This window comes from Nyctereutes procyonoides, unplaced genomic scaffold (genome assembly GCF_905146905.1).
Source record: "Nyctereutes procyonoides isolate TBG_1078 unplaced genomic scaffold, NYPRO_anot_genome, whole genome shotgun sequence".
Taxonomy (NCBI): domain Eukaryota; kingdom Metazoa; phylum Chordata; class Mammalia; order Carnivora; family Canidae; genus Nyctereutes; species Nyctereutes procyonoides.
The window spans coordinates 83,926,290-83,952,049 of record NW_026575125.1 but is presented as its reverse complement, the minus strand read 5'-3'; the positions used below and the strand labels follow the sequence as shown (position 1 = coordinate 83,952,049).

Genomic DNA, 25,760 nt, shown 5'->3' with positions numbered 1-25,760 from the left:
TTCTCATAGTCTGTCAAGAGGTTGTCTAGTTTTGTTCTACTTCCGGTTGTGAACAACAGATCCCATTTTCTAAAATGTTCAAGGAATATATAAAAGCTCTTGCAATACCTTGAGAGGAAAAATTAGAAGAATAAAATTCTTAAGGTACTGGAATGAAGCTGATACTACAAGGGGACTCTCAGGAGCAGGCAGCCAGTGGACAGACAGATTTCTGAAGGCAGCAGGCTCGCTTGGCATCTGGGAAATCACAGTATTTGCATCAGAAGTGAGATGGACCTGTACCCACGCAGACCCTATTTCCACGCAGACCAAACAATATATTGCATGTTGAGATTTCATGGCTTACAAAGCCCTTTCTGTCTTTTCATATAACATATTATATATTTTTCATTCTCTCATTGATTAAAAGAATTTCCACACAAAGTCTGGATTCCTCGATGGAATTAAGTATCCAGGATTATTTCAAGCAAAAATGGCAAATAACCCCTTTTCATTCATTCACACTAATTAGGTTCAAAATGGAATTGTTTCTTTGTTTGGTTGTCCTGCTTCTAAGGCACTATCACGAAGAATCTGCATGTGTAGTTCTGCTCTGATCATTTTATCCTGTCCTGTGTAGAAATAACTTTTACCAGACTTCAAATCCTGCAGAAACATATCTTCCAGCTTATGTCTGGTCTGAACCAGAGTTGCAGCTTGTACAATTTGCTAACCGGCAATTGGCCCTAGAACCACATAAACACAGAATAGGCAGATAGATTGATTCAGAATTTCTGATTTTTTTAAGGGCAAGAGGGCAAATGCCTAGCTTCTCTAAGGCGAAAAGGCAGCAGCAGAAACAAAAGCCACACCCACTTCTTAATATATTATTATCAGTATCATTATGATAACACTGCACTTGTACAGCACTTTACAATTTACCAAGCCTTTCGACAACCATGATATCATTTGATACTCACACCAGCCCCGTGGGGCAGATGTTCATCAACACAGGCACTTGACAGATGAAGAAATTCAGGCACAAAAAGGTTAAGTGACTTACCCAAGGTTGCACTGTGAGTTGGAAAGCATAAGAATCAGTTGCTTTCTGTGCTAGAAAAATGAGGAATGGAGGTATCTGAAGAACTCACAATTCTGTCCCCTAAGAGTCCTCCTGATTGAGAGGAATATAACTAAAACTTTCATTTGGCGGTGTGTGGCATGCTCATCTTTATTTCCACTAGTGTTTTCAGTGTGTGAAACATGCAGAAGCAGCAGACATGCAGGCTGCTCAGTGAAACTGGCATGAAGCAGATATGATAGCTAATATTCAATAATGAGCTAATGCTCGACATTATGTGCCAAATAATCAATGTGCACTGTAACCTAAGCACCACAAAACCCCGATTAAGGTGTGGATTCGTTTGGATTTCATGATTGTTTATTTCCTGATAATCTTGGTAAATGAAAATCTACCCCTCTAGGAAGCAAGGGAGGAATTTCCTTATGGCTTGTTTTTTACTAACCATCAGCCAGCCCACCTGACAAAGGCCAAACATGAACTTGTTGAACATTCACAGAGACAGACACATCTTAAGACTGAGATATTCCACAAGATCTGTTGGGATTAAATTCCAAGTCCTTCAATAGCCGTGTTCCCCAGTCTCTCTGGAGTTTAACAACAAATACCAATTAACAAGAACATGGCAAAACCTTCTTCTCCCCTTCCTGCTGAAATTTTTTTCCAAAAGGGAAAAAAAATTAAATGGAAGTGCTAGCATATTCTATGAAGGTAGGCTTTCAAATATAAAAAAAATAGGAAATTCGCAACATTGGTAGCAAACTTTGCTTTCCTTAGAGATGTTTTTAAGGTAATTTGATATTCTGTATTCTACAGGCCACTTCTACAGGGGAAAATGAAGTTTATTCACGGAATTTTATTGTTGAAAAATAGCTACTAAGCCTGCTAGCGGAAATGTGTTTATGTGGAAAGCTGCACTTTGAAGAAGGTAATTACTACTTTTATATGTTTCCATTGCCACTGCTCAATTCTCATTTTCATAGTTGAAAAAGAAAAACAGGTTTAAATAATGCAATGCTTATTAGCGTACAAATATGGACCTAATTGTCTCTTTTTGACTCTCAGAAGTAATTGGCAATGTCTTCTATGTAAGTGGGTTAAGAAATATGCCACAGATGCAATTATAATAAAAACTTTCATTTGGAAATTGCAACCTTATCTTCATTGTCTTAGTAGTTCCACAATAGCTCCCTGTCACTCTGCACTCTCCTTAGAGGATCTGTTATAAGGATATGTGTAGAGCAGTAAAAACAATATACCCAGTGTATTGAATTATAGCAGTCCATCAGTGCCCTGTAGCACTCTGGAATACCACACATACTCAGGTTGCATTGAACAAAGCCAAAAGGAGAGTTGAAAATAAAAACAAAATGGTTATTTGGCATGAAGTAGACCTTGAGATAACCCCCAGGTTTTTTTGTTTTTTGTTTTGTTTTGTTTTTAAAATTAGATTCAGTTTCCTTTTCAACTGGACAAAGCAATTCAGGAAGTAGCATGGCCTGACTGTTCTAGAATTTTCTTAGAAATCTTTTCACTGACCTTTTCTAAGCCTCGAAAAATGTTTCCGCCTAACACTGCACATTTCTTTTTCCTACGAGCTTAGAAAATTCCTCTCACATTTCAAAACATGTGCTAGAGATTGATGAGATTTTAGTTAAATTTGCTTGATGATTATAAACACTCATTTAAAAAACACTAGGCTCATTTCTATATGTGATTGCTCAACCTGGGAAAGTAAAAAACTCAAAAAAACAGATTTATTTTTTGTTGTGTATTGTCAAATACTAGTTTAGCTGATTGTGTTTGTTTGTTTGGTTAGATTTTTATCCAGAATGAATAATCTAATTGCCATTTCATAGATCCCCATATATATATATATATATATATACATATATATGAATTTCAAAATATCCTTGCTATGTATATTCCATGAAGCCAGTTTTCAGTACATTTGTTTTATGTTATACTGACATCTATGGACTCCGTAAGAGAAATTCAGCTTTTTAGAAAAATTCTCTTGGCTGCTTATAAGCAACTTAAAATGTAACTCAACTATGTAAGATGAAGAATCTCTAAATCTACTACGAGTAAGCCACTGGCTAATCTTTGAATCTTATCACTTAACTCAAAATCATTACAAAGCTCTTCTACCTACCTACAATCAAAACTTAAGGAAGAGGTGCTGAGTCTCCACTAGTAAAGCATTAGCATCTCCTCTTTAATGAAGGATGGTCCTTATTAGTGAGACAATAAGGGGGGGTCCTGTCAGTGCATACAGATTTGTTTACTGTATTCTTATGATAATATTCATTACTGTAATTACTGTGTGTCAAATACTGCACTAAATACTAGGGATATAATAATGCATAAATAGACACTGGCCCTGCCCTTAAGGAACTCACAGTCTAATGGAGGAGATGGAGAAATAAAACAAGCAATTTACAACAGAGTATGATAAGTACTATGATAGGATATATTTGTCAGAATAGGCTAAATGCTATAACAAATCTCATGATATCGGTGGCTTAACTCTGTAAAGGTTTTTTGCTCATTCAAGTCAAAGTCCAATGTAATCAGAAGGAGGCAGAGGGGCCTCTACTCCAGTCATTTAGGGACCCAGACTCCTTCAATCTTATAATAATAACACCACCTTTAAGACATGGTTTCTAAGATTGTTGTGGAAAGAAGGAGAGCTTGGGAGAAAACACAACCACCCTTACCTGGCTCTGCCCAGAAGCGCCACATCAATTCTGCTCACATTGCACAGGGGAGAACTGATCAGATGGCCCCACTTACAAAGGAGAATTAGGAAAGGTAGTTCAGCTGTGTCCCTAAGAGAAGGAAACATGCTTGGTCAACAACTATTGATAAGTTGATATAACTACTGGCAAGTAGAGGAAGCCAAGAAAGTAAAAAAAAAAAAAATCCTCTCAAATCTAATCATATATTGTTAGAATAAGTAAGAACCATAGAAAACTGGAGAAAATGGAGGAGAAAGTTAACTAGTAACTAGCTAAGAACTAGATAATGAATAACTTGAGTAAGCCAAGAGGCTTAGAATGATAATTTCAACTATAAGTTCTCATTTCTTGCTTGACTGTTGATAACTATATGTAACTAGTGTTGACTACACAACCACTTCAGTGAAAATAACTACAATAAGCAGAGTAAACCAAAAAGCTAAAAACTCAGTCTTTCCAAATCTAACTTTTTATTTTTTTGTTAAATAGCATAGCAACTCAGAACTACATAAAACTAGAGAAAAAAGAGAAAAAATGTATAACTAGTTACCTAGTAACAAGATAACTAACAGCTACATACGACACACAACTACAATTGGAATAAGCCAAGAGAATCAGAAATGCACATTCCACTCCATACTAATGTCCCATTTCTTACTTAATAACAATGGGTTACTAGACATTGCTGGTTGTAACGATGTAAATAGTTAACTAGAGAGAACTAGAATAACTAGAGGACACCAAAAACTGAAAATCACATTCTTCTCAACTTTAACTTCTTATTTCATGCTCTGAATATTGTCTAGCTCTGGATTTCCTCATTATTGTAATATGTCCCCTATTAGGGTGCCTCACTGTTTCATTGTAAACCCTATCTGCTCCTACTTCATACTACCCTGATGTTGAAGAACAATTCCTTGACTCAATGGCTACTTCAAAATGTATGCTCCATTACAGGTTAGAGCCCAATACTGCTGGATCGTGCTTAGTGGTAGTGGGCCACAAAAAGCCTGGTATGGAGTAAGGTCCTGTTTATGCAAAAGGAGAAGGAGCTGCTAGAACATGGAATATATCTGAAATACAGAGAAAGCCAAGCAACCAGATAGACAATGGAAGTTATGGGAAAGTACATTTGCAAATGGCATAATCCCAGATCAAAGTCACTTGAAAAGAAAAATAAAATTATTGGCTCATATAACTGGGAATCAAGGTACATCTGAAATATCTAGACCAGACACTCAAGTGATACCATCAGGAATATCTCTGTCCATCTTTTGCCTTTGCTTTTCTTTGTTTGTTGGCCTCATTCTTTTCTAATAAGTTAGGTTTTTCTTCATGGCAGGTTTTTCGTTATGGCAGAGATGATGACTGCTTACAGCCCTCTTTCTCCTAGATTTCTGACACAGAAAACAAGGCCATTTTGCTCTAGCTCAAAATTGAAAACCTCAAGGAAGGACTCAAATTGCCTAAGCTTGATTACATGCTTAACCCAGAACAATCAATGTGGTTAGAGGAATGAAGTTTTATGTTTGGAGGGGCCTGAGTCAGAAGCCCACCCCTGTGACCAGTGAGACAGGGCACTATGATTAGCAGCTGCCTCACCAGAATCACTCGATTGGACAGGAGAAGCATTCCCCCAAAGGAAGTGGGGATGCTAGGCAGTAAAACCAAATACAACCAGCACCAGGTCCGAGAACCTATAATTTAATTTTCTGAGAAAAGTCCAAACCTGGACCTCTATTAAGATATTATCCAGGGATTTGACACAAATTGGAACTAAATTTGCTCTAGGATGTTGCTAGCTGAAGGATATTTGTGCTGTTAGAGTCTTTATTAGGCAGTCACATCTAATTAAGATAGCAGGAGGCATGGTTGGAATTGAAAGACACAAAGGTGAAGCCACATTTGGTGTAGAACGGAGGACTCTCAAGAGATATGTAATCTAGAAGATGTGTAATCTTATAATAAGTCCAGTGAGGCAACCTGTATATTTTACTACAATGGGTACAAAAATGGAGTCATTGATCAAAAATCCAAGGATGATGTACTGAAGAGAAGTGTAATGTACTGACTAAGGTGTCAAAGATGAAACCTCCAGATCCAGGAGATGAATCGGGCCATAATTGGAGATGTAATGGCCAAGGAAAGATAGGGTGCAGGATGTTTGCCCAAAGATGCATATATTTGTGCATATTTTTGAGAGAATCCAGTTTAAAAACAACAGATAGCATCATAACTCCAAAGTTGTGACACACCTATGACCAAATTATGAAGGTCCATGCATAAAATAGTGTTTGGATATACTAAATTATATAATGCATATAAAGTATTTTTTACAATGAGCACATATTAAGTATTCAGTCAATGGTTCTATTATTAATACTACTATTACTATACACATGGCATTATGCCCATACAATATATACAATCTGTGACAATTTTATTTAATAGGTATTGCTCCTCCATTTTATTTTTTAATGGAGTGAAACAATAAAAACAAAAAGAAACACAGTAGGGGAGAAGGTAGGAACTACTATGATAAAAATATGGAATGCTTTATGAATTTGCATGTCATCTTTGTGCAGGGGCCATGCTAATCTTCTCTGTATCATTCCAATTTTAGTATATGTGCTGCCAAAGCGAGCACTGCTACTCCATTTTTTTATTTTTATTTTTTTAAGATTTTATTTATTAATGAGAGACACACAGAGAGAGGCAGAGACACAGGCAGAGAGAGAGGCAGAGTGAGAGAAGCAGGCTCCATGCAGGGAGCCTGACGTGGGACTCCAACCCTGGTCTCCAGTCTCACACCCTGGGCCGAAGGCAGGCGCCAAACTGCTGAGCCACCCAGGCATCCCATTTGAAACAATTTGCAAAGATAACAGAAATGTTCATTTGTGGAGTTGCAATTTATTTTTTAACTTTATTTATTTGTTTATTGGAGAGAGAGAGAGAGAGAGAGAGAGAGAGAGAGAGAGAGAAAGAGACAGCAAGCATGAGCAGGGGAATGGGTAAAGTGAGAGATGCGGGGCTCAAACCCAGGGCCCTAGGATCATGACCTGAGCCGAAGGCAGATGCTTAACCAACTGATCCACCCAGGTGCCCTGCAGAGCTGGAGTTTAAATCTAATCTGTATGACTCCAAGATGTGTATTCTTACCAGTATGCTACATCTCATGGAATGCTGGTGATATCCTATGAATGACCAGGCAATTTACAGTCTTTATTTGATGTTTAGAGCATGGTGTAGACTCTGGTAGTTGGCATTTTTATCCCTTATAGGATGAGAAATCTGTTGTTTAGAAGGCTGACTTGACATTTCTGGAGTTTTTCATAGAATTAATGATGCCACTAGTGCTGTGCAGAATGAGGTGTTCTACTCACTCAAGCAAGGATATTAGAGTACATCATATTATAGCTGTACATCACATTATTGCTCAGGTTAGACTGAAATCCCAGGGTGTTCTAGTGCATAACGAGATACAGTGTTGTTCATAAGTCTCTGGGAGACTTCAGGTTTGTTACACAAGGGAACATGATGTGATATTCACTTTATCTACATTCCTTGGAAAGTGGATTTCTCATCTTCCTTTCAAATCTATATCAATTTGTATGTCTTCCAGAAACGTAGGCAAAAGAAAATGCAGCCTAAGAGTCATGCATGGATAAGAGGCTTCAGGCCTCAACCCTGGACAGTGAAAGCACCGAAGCCTTAATAATAGTTTAAAAACTCGAGTGGGGGGCAGCCCAGGTGGCTCAGCGGTTTAGCGCTGCCTTCAGCTCAGGGCCTGATCCTGGAGGCCCGGGATTGAGTCCCGCGTTGGGCTCCCTGGATGGAGCGTGCTTCTCCCTCTGCCTGTGTGTGTCTCTGCCTCTCACGTGCTCTCTCCCTCTCTTTGTCTCTCATGAATAAATTAATAAAATCTTAAATTAAAAAAAAGCTCAAGTGGGAAATGCAAAGTGGTTGGGGCTAGCTCTTTGTAAGAAGTTCTTAAACCTTTGAACTTATGGATTTATAACTTAGTTAAACCTTTTGGCAGAAATCATCACCCCAGGCATTTGGGGGATAGTCTAATCACCCTCAGAGTTGAAGGTACCACCTTTGGCATCTTGCTTGTTAAGCCCAGTTATGAATCCTACATATCTGGGATGCTTCCTCAGGGCAGCCTTTGTCATTTCCTGGATGGTTGCTACCTACTCACTATGCTTCTGAGATCCATGGAACATTAGGGTCCTATCACATATATATTGATGTTTCTAGGGAGGAAAGTAAAAATCAAATTAAATCAAATCAAATAAAAACAAAATAAAATTAAAATATGAGGTCAAAATGTTTGGGAAATAGTGGTTAAATTTTCAACAGGTTTATCATCCATTATGGGACATCTTAGAGGTTTTTATAAGCTCGTATATGCTATGAATCTTTAGGAGAAGCAACTAATATGAAGTTTTCCAAATGTATTTGACCAGGGTTTGTTTCTTCTTGATGACTACATACTACCATCTTATAGAAAACTAGTATGTTTCCATGAAACACAGCTTAAGGAATGCCAGTCTAGGCTAGTGTAGCAATAATAAGTATGATGTATATCCACTGTATTTATACTAGGGGATCAAGGTGGTGTCAGAAGTTTCTGGCAGCTCATCTAAAAGTTCTCAAGTCAATGCAGAGAAAGATTAAGAAGAACGCTATCTCCACCAGGCAGCATGTCTGACAAGTCTTTCGAACTCAGAAGGCAATGTCTGACACAGGTCCTTTGAGCTGCACCTTTGAGGTGCACCTGGGCTATACACCCTCCCCCTGCCTTGCTCTGCTCTGCTCAGTGTTGAAGGTTGGGGTTTATTGGTGTATACTGCAGTTTTGTCACTGGCATGGAAGCTCCTCTCTACATCCCAGTCATAATGGCATTAACCCTATTTGCCTCGTTCTTGTCATACCCCTCTCCCTGGTGATGATACATGATTAAATGATTGACTATGATGAGTAAATAAAATCACATATGTCTTAGGAGGTAAATTAAATTATATATGTAAAGCACTCAAAACAGTGCCATATGACATTCACTCAGCAAATGTTAGTTCCCAAATGGATCTTGCAAATCTCCTTAAAATCTGTAGCATCCATTCAATGCTTTTACTTTTCATTTGTGCACATCTTGATAATATTTGGAATTTTTTTAAAGCACAAACATGAATCAACTTCATTTAAAAAATTAAAATAGCTACAGAAACCTGTCACAAAAGACAAGTATTATATTATTCCATTTATATGAAGTGGAGTAGAGTAGTAAAATTCATGGAGAGAGAAAGTAGAATGGTGGTGGCCAGGGGCCATGGGGAGAGTGGATGAGAAGTTACTAATGGGTAGGGAGTTTCAGTTTGGGAAGATGAAAAATTTCTGGAGGTCGATGGTGTTGACAGTTGTACAACAATGTAAATGTACTTAGTGTCACTGAATTGTATACTTCAAAAATGGCTAAAATAGTAAATTTTGTTTTGGGTTCATTTTACCACAATTTAATGTTCTTAATTAAAATTAAAAATATAACTAAACTAAAATGTTTCTCTCTCTTCCTCTTCTCCTTAAAAAACCTCTGCCTCCCTTTAGTCTCCTATTCAACTAGCTTTCCATACTGCCACTAGAATGGTGAGTCTGGCCACAATCCTCCGTATTAACCACTATGAGATAAAATGCAGTATTCACCCTGACATGCAAGGCTCTTCCCTTAAAGCCCCTACCTAGCCTCATCTCCTAACACTGCCCTGCTTTGTATCTCTAGTCAAACCACACAAAATTGCTCTTATTTTTCCAAATGTGGTATTTCATGACTTGTCTTTGCCTAAAATGCCTTCTCAGACTCCCTTATCTGCCTGACAAACACCTCATCCTTCAAGGCAAGGTTTGGTGGGGCCTTCTTTGACACCCTCACCCCCTCAGGCCAGGCAGAACACTGCCTCTTTTGTGCCACCACTCTCCCTAATATGGCACTCTATCACCGCAGGTAGCACGCTGCATTGCAATGGTTTGTTTATATGTCCATGCCTGTCACTAGATTGGGAGGACCTCAAGGGCTCATTCATGATTGTATCCCCAGGGTTTAGAGCTCATTGCTTGCTACGTAGGAATTGATTAATGCATTGTTGAGTGAGTGAATAAATATAGAGAAGTGGAACCACTGATCTGTTCATTTTTATCCCGGTTTCCACCACTACTATCGATAGAAATTCCAAAACAAATTCCTTAAAGACATTGTGTGTTGTCTGGGCAGCAGGTTGATCCATACCTGGTGACAGAAAAGAAAGAGTGGCCAACCTCAAATGCCTAAATGTGTCTGCCTTCTTTTCTGCCCCTAAAGAAACCACACCAGGCTTGGAACCAAGAATGTTTCCCTTTCACACTGTCTAACTGTGGATTAGAGTAATAAAGGATTTAGAGTTGGGGTAAGGAGCGGCACCGGAGGGGACTCCCTGAAGGAAAAGGAAATTTTTTCTGGTTTTACCACATTGGAGCTGAACTCTGTTTTTCATAGAAATGCTATTATATATGATGCACACACTATTATACTTCAAGCATATTTTTTTTTACTTCAAGCATATTATGGGTTAAGTAGCCTTGGGTGAGCTGGTTTGGGAGTATGCCTATAATTTATAACATTGTTTATATGGGAAAATCGTTTCTGAGTTCAAAAAAACAAACCTTTGGAACGTAACTTGGTGACTTCCGGAATTCTTTTAGAAAGTACCGTGAGCATATCAATGGAAATCTAGAGATACATGAAAATGAAATGTTTTAATATATGATGATGGCTATAGTTAACGGCCACATTACAGGTATTCTGACTAGATTATACCAACTCTGGTCTGTAGTTCTTGAATTACACATTATTGCCACTTGGTATTCTATACCAAGGTAATCGAAATAAAGTTGAAAGAATGGAAGTTTCCGTTTTGACCCCATCTCACAAAGGTCTACTGTTCAGTAAAACCTATGAGTGTCATACAAGATGCCTGCAACTTTGCTTTAGGACACAAGCAGCCAGCAAAAGGGACACACCCTCTTTCGAGCACTTTTACAGCAAAATGTCAGGCCATGAAAATGACTCACTGGCTTACAGTTTGTCATCAGGGTAAAATATTCCCTGAAATAAAACAGTTTTCTGTAGGGACCCTCTGTGCGTAAACAGATGCATTTGCAAGCCCACATGACCTAAATGGTTATTTCTGGCCGTTCTCCTTCCCACATCCAAATGTTTGTGATATATTACTATGCAGTTGAAGGCTGCAAGGCAATATGCATGATTTGAGAGGAAACAGTTCATTTACTGACACTACACAGAAAAGTTGAAGAAAGAGGCTTTCTTAAAAAAAATAGAAGCAGGAATCTAAAACTGCTTTTAAGAATCACCATTTTCCTGTTAGAAAAAACAATCATGGATATCTGTCAAATACTAATGACAGGTCTGTCAATCACACCCCAACCGCACCCCTCCATGTTTTCAAGAGCTTGTCTTCTTATTGTAAAACTAGCTTTTAACTATTTCCAAAGCAACAGAATTATATTGCTGCTATGTGTGACTGAAATGCATGACAGGTTGTTTGGATTGCAATCCCAAGGCCCCAGTTATGACCCTACCAGGGAACACACTCTCCTCATTCAATAGAGCCTTGTGTCTACATAATGTCAAACAAATGGTAGGGCACTAAACAAATAATGAGCTGATTCAGTAACCTGTGGAGTGTCTCAGGTTGGGCCTACACCAGAGGTTGGCAACTTGAAATTCTTCTGAGAGGCACAGTCAAGCCTGTTCTGTGAAGTTGAGGGATTGTCTGGGCCACCCTCCGACATCTCATCTTGATACACAGTTCTGAACATGTAGAGCACATTCATTCATTAAATACTTAAATGAATGGACTTTAGGGAAAGATTCTCAAATCTGTATGAGGTGTACTAAAGTCACCTGATTTTGTCCTCTTTTATCCATCTGATTCATACTCATTTGAAGGAACCATCTACTCAGGTGTGCAATATTTAAAAAAGTGTTCCGCCAGAGACATCTTAGGCTAAGGCAAATTAAGGGGACTGATCTGCTTGTCTGCTGACTTAGGGCAAGACTGGGTTCAAAAAAAGCCATATATTAAGGGTGGGTTCTATGGAGGGTAGGAGTAGGCAATGAGCTGAAGTGTTCAGGGCAGGTGACAGAAAAGATAGGGTTCCTCAGAGGGGCAAACTCATCCTCTCTACCTCTGCTTTTCATGATCTCCGAATTCATCTTTTCATCCTTCCCTCTAACCTCAACACAAATTGGGTACCCAATCATTATCCAAGCTCAACTTTCCTGCCTTTCCTATGAACATTTTTAGTGTCCCATTTAGTATGGACAGCTCTTTTTTTTTATTATTCATAGAGGCACGGGGGGGGGGGGCAGAGACACAGGCAGAGGGAGAAGCAGGCTCCATGCAGGGAGCCCGACGTGGGACTCCATCCCGGGTCTCCAGGATCACACCCCGGGCTGCAGGTGGCGATAAACCGCTGCTGCCCAGTATGGACGCTCTACTGACTAATGCATCCAATACTTGGCTACACAACTGGATTGTAATGTATCTAAAGAGAGGGACCTTGACTTCTGTTTCTTAGGATAGCTATGCAATGCTGGACATCTCTTCCCTTATTGCTCCTGGTAGATATATATTTTTTTAAAGATTTTATTTATTTATTTACAGGAGACACAGAGAGAGGAGTAGAGACATAGGCAGAAGGAGAAGTAGGCTCCCTGTGGGGATCCCGATGCAGTACTCTATCCTGGGACTCCGGGATTGCCCTGAGCCAAAGGCAGACACTCAGCCATTGAGCCACCAGGTATCCCCTGGTGGATATATATATATATATATATATATATATATATATATATATATACATATATATATATAATTTACAAGATTTTACTTACTTATTTGAGAGAGAGAGAGAGAACAGATTGGGGAGGGTCAGAGGTAGAAGCAGACCTCCCACTGAGAGGGGGGCCTGATGGGGGTGCTCGATCCTGGGACTCCAGGATCATGGCCTGAGCCGAAGGCAGACACTTAACAGACTGAGCCATACAGGCACCCCTCCTGATAAATATTTTACCTTGATCTTCTTTGCTTACCTACATGCACAGGGCCCTCTGATTATTAAAAAAACAACAAAAACATAAATCTGCCTTCTGTAAGTTTTTCTCTTCAATCTGCTTCTTTCTTACTAGAGTCTTTTCCCTAGGTGATATCATTCAGTCTCAGGATTTCCACTATCCATCACACAGATGGGGTGTTTGTTTGTTTGTTTGTTTGTTTGTTTTTTACACAGATGGTTTCTTATTGGTGGTCCCCAACTCTGATTTTGCCTCAGAATTCCAGTGCTACCTCTCCAAAGGGACTGACGATCTGGATAACTTGCTGTCTTCTCATACTTGGCTTGGGAACAAAATCCCCCTCTTCCTCGCAAACTGACTTTTTCTTCTCTGACATACAGATCCCTGCTAATGGAGAATGGGATAAGTTCAGTAAGTTCAGCTTATTTCAACAATTATTTATTGGGTTCTTACCATGAACAAGATATTGAGCCCAGAAATCATGCCAGCATCTTTAAATGTTCCGTCTCATTCTCTGCCTTCAGCCTATCCAGAGGCTCGGTCAGTTCTTCTTGTGAAATGTCACCCATGTCCAAACCTTCCTCTCTATTCCCTTTGCCACCCACTCCAGCAGTCCCAGGACTCATGGTTTTAAGCTTGCCTTGGAATTACTATCTAGCTGGTTTCCATGCTAGTATCTCTCCTTCCTCCATTTCAGAGGTTCTCAAACGTTGCTGCCTATTAGTGAAACTTGGGGATCTTTTTAAAAATCTACGGCCCAAGGACATTTGGGTGGCTCAGTCGTTGAGTGTCTGCCTTCAGCTCAGGGTGTGATCCCGGGTCTTGGGATTGACTCCCACATTGGGCTTCTTGTAGGGAGCCTGCTTCTCCCTCTGCCTGTGTCTCTGCACCTCTCATGAATAAATAAATAAAATCTTAAAAAAAAAAAACTAAATGCCCTGGCTCACACCATTAAATCAGAATCTCTTGGGTTCAGACCGTGGTATCATTATTTTTGTAAAGCCCCCCAGTTGTGCATCCAAGGTTGTGTGTGAGTCAATGCTTATTTCATTCTATGCACTACTGCCAGGACTTCTACAAACACTGCTTTCCTTTTATGTAACTTACTGGCTCAAAACCGTTAATAAGCTTCCACTGCCCAGCATCAAGGTTCCTTACAATCTGACTCAATTCAGTCTCATGAAACCTGTGCTGCTCCACCTCCATGACCATCTGTTGAACACATCTTCTCTGCTTATCCAAATCTCACTCATCCTCCAAGGTCCAGGTCATCCAAGAAGAAACCTTCCCTAAGGAATCCAGACCCACAGTAATTATCTACCCTCTGGGCACCTCTAGCACATTTGCCTATATCACCTTATATGGGTTAACATTCTCTGCTTTTATGTTTCATTTTCGTAATTAGTTTCTAAGTCCTGGGGACATAAGTCTCTATCTGCTTTAGATCCCCCACTGTACTTAGTCCAGTGCTTTGTACATTATAGACATTCCATAAATATGTGGTTGGTTTATGTCCAACCTATCACAAAAATGTTACAATCAACATGTAACTAACTTTATATGTTTGTGCTGTGTTGTAATATAAAATTAAGCAGTATGCTTAATCTCTCCTCTTGTCACTAGACTAACTGACAAAAAACAGGACAACGTCACTTTCAGATGGGACTGCTTATCTTGAATACCTCCTGGGTATAGCTAAGGCATGTAGATATACCATATATAATAAACCCAAGGGAGGCTATTAACAATTCAACATTTCCTGTTCGTGTGGGAATGCTAATTCCATTTATCAAACAAGGACAGAAACATTGTTTCTTTAGGCTGGTCCTCCCTTTTTGGCTCCTCCGGGTCCAAGGCTATAATCCCTATGGAGCCAGAGAAGGGAGAAAACCCTCCCACTGACCTCCTGACCACTGGCTTAGAAAGTCAGGCTGAAAATAGTTAAATATTTCTATGTTCAGAATTGTTGAAATGGGCCATTTGTGATTGTGGTGTAGTATAAGAGGCACTAGACCTGGGGCCAGAGGGGATGGGTTCATATCCCAGATCTGTCATGTAATTGTCCTGTGATTTTTAAGTAAAATACTGAGCGTCTATGAACCTCAATTTCTTTATCGATGAAAGAGGATTAGTAATAAATGGTATAGTGTTTGGAGGACTAATAAATAAGACAATATGTGTGAGTATCCCTAGCACACAGTAGGACCTCAATAAATGCTAGTATATTTGAATAATAATGCTAAAATATGTTATTTGCTTATTTAGCCTAAAATGCAAATATTTTAACAAAGGGGAGACATCCAGTTCTTCAATTAACATTCCATACATTTTTAAATTGCTTTTTATTTGGTAATAATTTCTAATAGGGGCACTGGGGTGGCTCCATTGGTTAAGCGTCTGCCTTTGGCTCAGGTCTTGATCCCAGGGTCCCAGGATCTAGTCTTGCCACCAGCAAGAAGCCTGCTTCTCCCTCTTTCTCTGCCCCTCCCCCATTTGTGCACACATGTGCGCTCTCTCTCACTCATTCTCTCTCAAATAAATAAATACAGTCTTTAAAAAAATTTCTAACTTAAAAAGTTGCAAGAATAAAATGGCTTAAAGAACACCCACATACCCTTTACCCAGATTCACTTATAATTAACATTTTTAATCATCTTCTTTTATCTATCCAATCTATCTATATTCCTGAATCATTTGAGGGTAAGTTGCATGCATCATGACCTTTTGCCCCTAGTACTTTGGTGTATATTTCCTAGGTGTAAGGATATTTATTCTCTTATGTACCACAGCCCACTTAACAACTTCTATGATATTAACATTAGTGCAATATTTTATCCAAGCTTTGCCAATTGGCCCAATAAGGTCCTCTATAGCATGGGGTAGGACTGAAACATTTTCCATTTGTTTTCTCAGTATCTCAGTCCTTCCTGCTTCCTCAAGAATCCTCCTTTCCCCACCTCTAATATTTGCAAACTAGAGAAAATAAGCATATTGTCACACTGAAAGACTTTGAACAAAGAGCCCTTTAAAAAAGAAAGGAAGCAAACCAATCATGATGAGGATGGGCATACCATTTGTCCAAGTAGATTAAGATATTAAAAGCATGGCCATGCAGAAAAGATTTTAGACATTTTTTTCTCTGAAAAAGAATGTTCCAGAGAGAGAGAGAGTGAGAACTTGACCATGGTGGAGATCAAGCCGAAAGCTAGGTTTGGAGAAAGATTATGTCCTCCAAACTTAATAACCAAGGAATGCTATTAGGAACCTGGGCTCATTTGGGTCCTATTGTGGGTTGAACCATGATCCGCAAAAGACATGTTGAAGGCCCAGCCCACAGAGCTTGTGAATAGGGTTTTTGCAGGGGTGCCTGGCTGGCTCAGTCCAAAGAGCATAGAAATCTTGATCTTGAGGTTGTGAGTTCCAGCCCCGCATTGGGTGTAAAGATTACTTAAATAAATAAAAAAAAATTTTAAATTTGTTCAAAAAGAAAAAAGAAAGAAATAGGGTCTTTACAGATATAATAACTTTAAGATAAGGTCATTAGGGTACACTCTAATCCAATATGACTGGTGTTCTTAAAGATTTTATTTATTTATTTATTTATTTATTTATTTGAGAGAGAGAGCAAGTAGGGGGAGGAGCAGAGTGAGAGGGAGAAGCAGACTCTGCACTGAGCTCAGAGCCCAATGCAGGGGTCAATCTCACGACCCTGAGGTCATGACCTAAACTGAAATCAAGAGTCAGACACTTAACTGACTGAGCCACCCAGGCACCCCAAGACTGGTATTCTTTTAATAGAAAAAAGGGCATACACATACAGAGAAAAACATTACGTGGAAATATAGAGACACATAGAAGAAAGATGGTCATGTGAAGACGGAGCTAGAGATTGGAGTATTATGATGCCAGAAGCCAAGAGACCCCTGGGGTTCCCCTCACACCTTTAGAGGGAATGAGGCCCTGTTAACATCTTGTTTTTGGACTTCTGGACTCCAGAACTGTGAGAGAATAAATTTCTATTCTTAAAAGCCATTCAATTTGCGGCACTTTGTTATAGCAGCCCTAGAAAACTAATACACACCCTTATTCGGGCATTGATAAGACATTTACTGAATAACTACCACATGCCAAGCACTATGCTAGGCACCAAGGAAATACAAAGATAAGATGGGACCTATTCAGGATGCCTGGGTGGCTCAGCAGTTGAGCATCTGCCTTGGGCCAAGGGCGTGATCCCAGAGTCCCGGTATCGAGTCCCATATTGGGCTCCCTGCATGGGGCCTGCTTCTCTCCCTGCCTATGTCTCTGCCTCTGTGTGTGTGTGTCTCTCGTGAATAAATGGCTTAAAAAAATCTTAAAAAAAAAAAAGATGGGACCTATTCTCCCTTTAAAAGCTGACTTCAGTTTTCTATGATGGATTGGACTATTATTTTCAGGATCCCAGAGATGCCTTTCCCTAACCTATAACCTGGCAAACACATGTTCTTTGTCTTATTTGCCCGTGTATGTAGCGTATTTAGGTACTCTAAAGACCACGTTTCTCCTGGCATTTCGGACTATACCATTTATCCAAGGACACAGTTCTTCACAAGCTCACTCTCCCTGGGGTGGCTATGAGAGAAGAGTGGGGAAGGTTCTAGGACACCTTTCATGTTGTTTCCTGCCCGTATCTTTCCTGATGTATCCATATTCCCAATGATATTTTTCCTGCTCTAAAATGAGCTCTTCACACATTTCATGAAACACTATGCAGGGACCACAATGTGGCACTGTTTCATTCCTAAAATTTAATAAAATACACAGTTCATTTTGTGTGACAAAATGAGGTCTTCACCTCAGGGTTTATGGCTTGGAAAGGGGAGAGTGCATATCTAAGGCCCATTAAGTGTCAACCTCAGTAATGGAGCCCAGGTCATACCTCTTGAACCTTGATACCCTTGGGGCAAGCCCTTGGCAAATGGATGAAGTAGGCAGTATTTGTCTTTATTTTACTCCTACATCAATGGTTAGAGACCCCATTTTCCAAAATGGTCCCACCTTCTCCCCGCTGCCTACACCCAGTAAGGTGCCCTGACTTGTGTCCTTCCACATTCTTGCTTTGGCTGTGGTTATTCTGCCTGCTAAGGTAATAACTCATAGCAAGGGGTCAGCTAGAGGTGTGACCCCCCCACAACAGAAATATTTTCTTTTTAAAGGGGACTACCTTAGAGATGAAAAAGCCATCAAAATCAAAAGGAATATAGCTCTAAGGATGGATTGGCATGCACTGGGTCGATTGTTTGGGGCAGGAGTCCTGTACTCTGTCATATCTGTGAAAATTTTTGTACATCTCCTGTGATTCTGGTTTGAGTAATTAGGCAATGAGGTAGATAGTGGTGTCAAGCATGGACATGAGGGATACAGGAAGAGGCAGGTGAGAATTATGGGTAGGGATGGAGGCAGATGATATGTTTGGTTTCATAGATATTCATTTTAAGATGCCCATGTAGCATTCAGGGGATTTCAGCAGGCAGTTTGATACATGGATCGTATAAGAGATGTGGCAGGTGGTACTAATTTTGGAATCATCAGTCAACAAGTCTCCTCATTCTTCTGTGAGGTCGCCATAAGTCTTTGGCTTCTGAGAGAACATTCAACAGCAGGTGGATGAGACATTTTTAAAGGGATAGACACTTGCAGGTATCCTTGAAACAGTTTCACGGTCTTGGCCACTAGCTGGCTTTAGCTCTCCCACTTCAATCTAACTGCTCTTGAGCCAGGAGAGGTATGTGGACTCTGGTTGTGAAGTGCGATGTAGGCAGTGGTTAAGGTATTCTCCGGAGAGTGGCAAGAGACCCTAGAAAGTCCAATGTCAGCTTTCTTGCCCCCACCAAGTAGCATTTATGAATCAAGGAGAAATGGACAGAATGAATAAGAGGTGGTACACTCTTGGCTTTGGCTGTCCTCGTTCTTAATGCTTTGTCAAATCTTCCTGGCCTCCAGTTGGTACACCCTCCAAACCATTCTGTACACCATCAGGTGGCTCTTCATAAAACACCACTTTCATCAGTTCCCCCAAACCTCCAAAAGAACAATTTCTATTTGTTTTAGTCCATATTCAAAGTTCCTCAAAATTCTAGCCCTACCTTACAAAGCTGAACTAAACCTTACCTAGCCTAAACAAATGAATAAATAAACATTTCCTGGCCTCTACACAAACTGTCTACTCGGTCTGAAAACAAACCAGAGTTTTTCGGACCGTAAACTCTTGTAATGTTATTATCCCACAACCTTGGAATACCCTCTACTAACTTCTCTACCTATATTGACTTCATTGAACACATACTATATACCTCCTTTGGCAATCAAAGTTCATTCTGCTCCCGACCTTCTCTTCCCTATTACAGTGAGCATGGTTACAGCGACCATATAGTCAGGATCAGATGACAATTTGGCAAATGTATCTGTGCTATGGGACAATCAAGGAGACACTACTTAAAATGGAGGCTATTCACTCCTCTGAATTGTATGGGAGAACTCCTTGCCTCATTAGTTTACCGTGTTGTCTGTCCAGCTACACTGGAGGTATTGGAGGCTGAAGTACCCTTCAAGGCACCAATCACATGGTAGATATGCACTAATTTTTTCAGTAAGTGTTTGTGTTAGGACTAGCGGCTGATGTTCTTTGTCGGAGTTTGGCAACATTATTTAGGCGTGGCCCATCCTGTAACTAAGAAGGCAGTGCACAAGGAAAATTAATGAGAGTAGACTAAATTCCGCAGAAAATACATTGTAACGGAGGAGATGAGCCCTTCTGCTGAGTAAGCAGAGCCCTAGTAAGGTGATCCTGCCTTCTTCTGAAGAGCTATGGAAAGAAATCACCTTGTGGGTGGTGAAACAGTCTTCATTTGCAGGGGGGATTTTAAGTGTCTCTATGGCTATAGTCGGCCACAAAAATCTCCCCATATTTAACATCTGCTCCTTCTTCAAATTACCTCAGCATTTTTCTAAGATGCTGTGAATATGAGCGAGGAGCTCTCACTTTTCGAAAGTGTCCAGCCAAGCCAAAGGGACATTAACTAGAGGTAGGTGGGGAAGCGGACCAAGAAGCTGGTCTCACCAAAGGAAGTTAGTTTATTCCCTGGGAAAGAAATGAAATGTGAGTTGAGTTCAAGAGGTAGAACAAAAACCATTTAAACTCCTCACAGCTAGACTAGAAATTGAATGGAAGAGGTAGATTAGATGGTAAAATATGGCAATAAATAAGTCAGAAATTTCCTGTAACCTTGGGAGAGAAGGTGATAGTGTCAAACTGCTTCACACTGTTTTTGGATATCAAGAGAAGCTCTAGGAAGTCAGCAAACGTTTTTCTATAAAGGGCCAGATAGTAAATGTTTTAGGTCTTACAAGCTACAAACCTATAGTCTTGGTGGTACAGTCTCCTTTTTTTTTAATGATCCTTTAAAAACATGTTTTTAAAAAAAGATTTTATTTATCTATTTGACAGAGAGAGAATGTGATTGTGCACAAATAGGGGGAACAGCAGAGGGAGGAGAGGGAGAAGTAGCAGGCTCTCCACTGAGCAGGGAGCCTGATGCGGGGGCTCGATTCCAGGACCCTAGGACCATGACCTGAGTCTAAAGCAGATGTTTAACCGCTGAGCCACCCAGGTACCCCTAAAAACACTTTTTTGTTTTGTTTGTTTTTTAATTGTAGCAGCAGTTTGTCCATCTTTACTCTAAAAGATGCTACATGTGTAAATTTCTGTTAGATTTCAACTTGAAAAATTCTCTTCTTGTGGTTAAGATTAACTGCAGAATGGGCAATGGAAACCCTCTAGGGTAAATATGAAGATGATTTTGAATGAGGTAAAGACTAAAACCTAAGACTGACTAACTAGGGATCCTCAGCTAGCAAAGAAAGCAAGTACTCTCAGCCCTGAGTGGCTAGCTGGAGGAGGGGAGCAGGTTTGAGTGAACCTAAGTCTGTGCAAAAGCTGTTCAAAGTGGGGGGAAAATAGGACTGTGATTTGAGCAGGACAGTGAGCATCTGGCCAAATTAAAGCTGGGGAACTCCCTGAGGAGCCTTCAGAACAGACCCAAACACAGTCTGGATGCCGGGGTCAAAGAGAAGCAAATTTTGAGGGTGTTTTTTGACCACAAAGGCAGGGGGAAGTCCTGGGCTTTGTAATTACCAAGCAACTGAGACTGCACTTTGGGAATAAGTGAAATTTCTGCAAAATGTAACTTACCTGCCTAGGATCAGTCTAAAATACCATAAGGGGTGCAGCCTGATGGATGGAAAGAAATTATGCCTGAAAAATTGGAGTCTGGGGACACTGGGAGTTCTGGTGCAAGAGAGGAAGAGGTTAGAAAGGTTGCCTTTCCCCTTCCCCCACAGGAACCACTTTTCACTAGGGAGCACAAAGCAGGCCAGAAGGTAGAAACTACAGACTTTCTAAAGCACACCTGACAAATATGCTTATGAGAAACCAAGGGAGGAGCTCCCCCCTCAAATGCTGACTGAAAAGACCTGAGGGCAACAAGTCTTAAACTGAGATCAACTTGTCAGGAAGATAGGAAGAACAATGCCTCCCTCACCCAGCTATAGCCCAGGGCCAGAGTGCTCAGAACTGAATAAATGCTCAGTGCCTAATTGGGAGGAGGAAGGGTTAGTGTGGGTGGTAACAACACTTACCACACGTGTGCTGAAAATAACCCTATATTTCAGTTTCCACAGTGTTTCCACAACCACTGTTTGATTTGAAGCTCACAAGCCAGTGTGATCCTAAGATAGGACAGAGATTATTTTCCCAAGTTTTACAAGACAATGAAACAGAGGCTCTGGTGCCCAAGTTCACACAGCTTTCAAAAAACAGCAGCACACTCAAATCCCTCAATATTCCAAGTGCAATGCTCATTGAGAATTTAAAAGGCTCTTAAAGATTTATTTATTTATTTATTTATTTATTTATTTATTTATTTGAAAGAGAGAACACCCGATAGCGGGTGTTGGGGGAGGCAGTGGGAGAGGGAGAGAGAATCGCAAGCAGACTCTGCACTGAGTGTGGAACCTGACTCTGGGCTCAATCTCAGCACCCTGAGATCATGACCTGAGGTGAAACCAAGAGTCTGATGCTCCACTGACTGAGCCACCCAGGCCCCCCTGAAAGGGCTTTTAAATGGAAACAGTTCCAAAGCCAGAGTCTGCATTCTCAAGAAAATGTTGAGGCTAACCTAAGAAAGCCACAAAGATGGAGTTGGGATAGTTTTTCATCCCAACACCTTCATACCCAGGGTTTTCACCTGAAGCAGAAGGATACACTAAGCCATGACTTAACCTGCTCAGTTTGTTACAGATGCTGAGAAAAATAGCTTTGTTTTTGGATTTAAATGCAAAGTAGGATGGGGGAATTGAAAAGGGTTATAAATGACTCCTGTGCTAGGTGTTGGGGATACAGCAGCAATTAGGACACTGTCTATGACCTCAGGGGAACCTCAAGTCTAGTTGGGAATCCCAAGATAAATAGATACAAAACAATGTGATAATTAATCTGATAGAGAGGGGAACTAGGATGAGAACTGAAGCCCAGAGAAAGAGGGGCAGGAAGTCCCACAGCACACCACCATGCTTCCCTAACACACTGACCCAATGCCTATCCCACTCCGGTACAAGAGGGGAGCAGTAATGCTGGAAATGTGATAGTACATGAAACGTGATCCCTCGTGAAATGAACTACATACATTGTAAAACGTAAGTCATGGCTCTATTGTTCTATTACAAGATGTAAACTGCAATTTTTTTTTATCAAGCTAGACACTATAAACTGAAAATCTATGAGCAGTATTCCCTTCTTTTCCACCTTCTGACACTATGCTTCTAGAAAGGAGGCTATGGCACTAGAAGGGTGGAACACCAAACTTGAGTTAAAAGTCTGGTTGGTTAACATCACCTGGGTAGGAGCATGACTGGAGTGCTTATAGGGTAATGTTATGTTCCCAGATTTATGCTCTTTGATCTCCTGGAGATAACAAAGGAGGAAAGTTTATCCAAATGGAGCTTCAACCTACTGGCTTAATTTTGTCACAAATGGAACTGCTGTTGAGGAAACCATAGTAGAAAAAATATTGTCACTTAGGATGGAAAAACTCATACAAGTTTCCTGCTATTACCTTATTGCAAGAATCTCAAGTACTTTGTTCAAGCCATCTATTGTCTTTTACATAGAAATTACTTGGCTTCACCAAAGTTTCTTTTTGTCGATCTTTGGTATAGAAATTTAAGCTTGTGTAGAAATCACCTGGTTTCACAGATGGTGATTACTTTATTAAATAAAAATAATAATAGCTACTATTTATTGAGTACCCACCATGTTCCAGGCCTGTGTGGACAACATCATGAAACCTCACAGATTTAAAGGTCTACCGGCCATTCCTACACCCCTGCAACATGTAATCTTCCTAAGTGCAGGCATTTAGCCTGTTTTGTTTACCAGTGCATCCCAAGTGCTTAGAAAAGCATTGAAAACATAGTGGATCCTCAATACATAGCCAATAGATTATAAAATTGAGCCTTGAGAGGTTAAGTGATTTATCCGAAGTCACATAATCAATTGAATATGGGGATCTTAACCCAGTTCTATCTTAATGACAATCTCTTTGTTTCTTCCACAACACTAGGCTGCCTTTTGGTAAAATGCGTTCCTGGTTTACGGTTGTGATGGAGGCATACGAAGTGACACCATCCATAAAGTCATCTGGAACCATCTTCTTGCCATCAAAGTTACTGGTGTCTTTCTAATTCATCTACTCTCCGGCACTCATGCCTGAACTACCTTTCTTCTAATCTCAAAGCATTCATTTGCTAGGCACCAAATAAACATACCACCTTCTGCAGAGACAGTTCACACCCACATTTCCACACCACTCTTCAAAACTCTCCATTTATACACCAAGATCAAGGCACTGGGCAAAAGAAGGATGTGGATGACACTTCTGATACAGCTCCCTACTCTGGCATTCAGAAAACTTGTCAGCACTCTGACAAATGTCAGCAGTAGAGAGTTGCAAGGAACCCCAAACATCATCTAGCTCAATGCCTCACCTAGTGCTGGAGTAATTCTAAAAAATTACTAATTCAGGCCAGCCCATGGGTATCACTAAGGGGGTAGGCAAGAGAGTGCCAGGATGTATGCAAAATTACAGGATAAGCCTGAAGCTTCTTCCTGGACCAATAATTTTCTAGATTGGGAGACAAAGTTAAATAATTCACCTACTGAATAAATATCACTTTTATATTTAAACCACTTCTGATATAGTTTATCACATAGAATACCCAACTCAGACTAATGTTTAAAGATAAACAGGAGACTGGGGTACAGGTTACTGCTCAGGGAGTATTTCCTTGAAGAAGTGATATTTGAATTGTGGCCTGATGAGTAAGATTCAGTTAGCAAGGGGAAGAGAATGGAATGAAGGGAGGTATGTGTTGTGTCCTTGGCAGGGAGAATAACATGTGTAAGAGTTCTAGGATGGGGAAAAATGCAGGATTTAAAGAGGTGGAGGCCTGAGTGCCCTAGGCCCACACTCCACAGTGAGAATGTTCTATTATCCCAAGATCTCTTGCAGCCCCTCCTAGGAGTCCTTTTTGCTCACATCCTGCCAAAACGCTGAAAATCCTGGGGGAGAAGGTCCAACAGCCTGGAACTGAGATGTTCACAGCTGCTCCAGCATCACCCCCAAATTCCTTAGCTAAGACCAGGAAGCCAGGAACACATAGTTATCATTGCTTAAGGATTTTTAACACATTTGCTAAAACCATCCACTCATTTAGATTAGAAACTGCTTGGTATAAAAGTAAACTAGTCAGGGGGATCTCTGGGTGGCTCAGCGGTTTGGCGCCTGCCTTTGGCCCAGGGGGCGATCCTGGAGTCCTGGGATTGAGTCCTGTGTCGGGCTCCCAGCATGGAGCCTGCTTCTCCCTCTGCCTGTGTCTCTGCCTCTCTCTGTCTCTCTATCATGAAAAAATAAATAAAATCTTAAAAAAAGTAAACTAGTCAGTGCATTGTACACACCATTGCAAGTAACAATATCAGCTAATATTTATATATTTGATCTTCACCATCACTTTTTGAAATAGGTGCTCTTATGGGTGCCTGGGAGGCTCAGTCAGTTGATCATGGCTCAGGTCATGATCCCGGAGTCCTGAGACTGAGCCCCACATCAGGCTCTCTGCTCAGAGCCTGATTCTCCCTCTCTCTCTGTCACTCTGCCTACTTATGCTCTCTGTGTCAAATAAATAAATAAATCTTAAAAAAGAAACTGATGCTATTATTACTTTTATTTTATGAATGAGGAAACAGGCTCCAAATGTACCCAGAGTCACATAGCTAGTGAGCAACAGAACAAAGACTATGACACCAGGTCCCTCTGGTGCTAAAACCCATATACTTAGTACCATGCTGCCCTTCTGAGCAGGGTTTGTAGGGAAGAGAAATTATGAGGACCTTAAACCCTGCAGGCCACTAAGCAAACCTGTTGTTCTACCCCCTGGGATTCCCTAAGATTGGATGGAGGGGCATGAAGAAATAAACTGTGTCAACTAGCTACCAAATGCCGGGCCTCGTGATAGGTAACCCTAAATGTGTTATTTCATTTAATATTCAGAGCAACTCCTCATGGTGGAAAAATTATTATCCCCTATTTATACATGTGGGAATCATGGCCCAGAGTGGTTAAGCTATTTACCTCTTTGGTGAGTCCTGGAGCTGTGACCAGAATCCAGGCTTTAGCGATTCCCAAAGTCTGTACCCTTTCCATCAGAGCACATCAAAGATGGCTTAATATTTAACCCT

The 25,760-nt window shown here is 40.5% G+C and overlaps 1 long non-coding RNA gene and 1 other non-coding gene across 2 annotated transcripts; one reads left to right on the top strand and one right to left on the bottom strand.

Annotated features, from left to right (window-relative positions):
- Nucleotides 1-1,633: 1,633 nt before the first annotated feature.
- LOC129518811 (uncharacterized) lies at nucleotides 1,634-24,876 on the top strand. The gene is made up of 3 exons (XR_008666235.1): nucleotides 1,634-1,771; nucleotides 1,877-1,988; nucleotides 23,587-24,876. It is a non-coding gene; the product is annotated as an uncharacterized LOC129518811 (long non-coding RNA).
- Nucleotides 6,342-6,448, bottom strand: LOC129519035 (U6 spliceosomal RNA). The gene has a single exon (XR_008666332.1). It is a non-coding gene; the product is annotated as a U6 spliceosomal RNA (small nuclear RNA).
- Nucleotides 24,877-25,760: the final 884 nt, after the last annotated feature.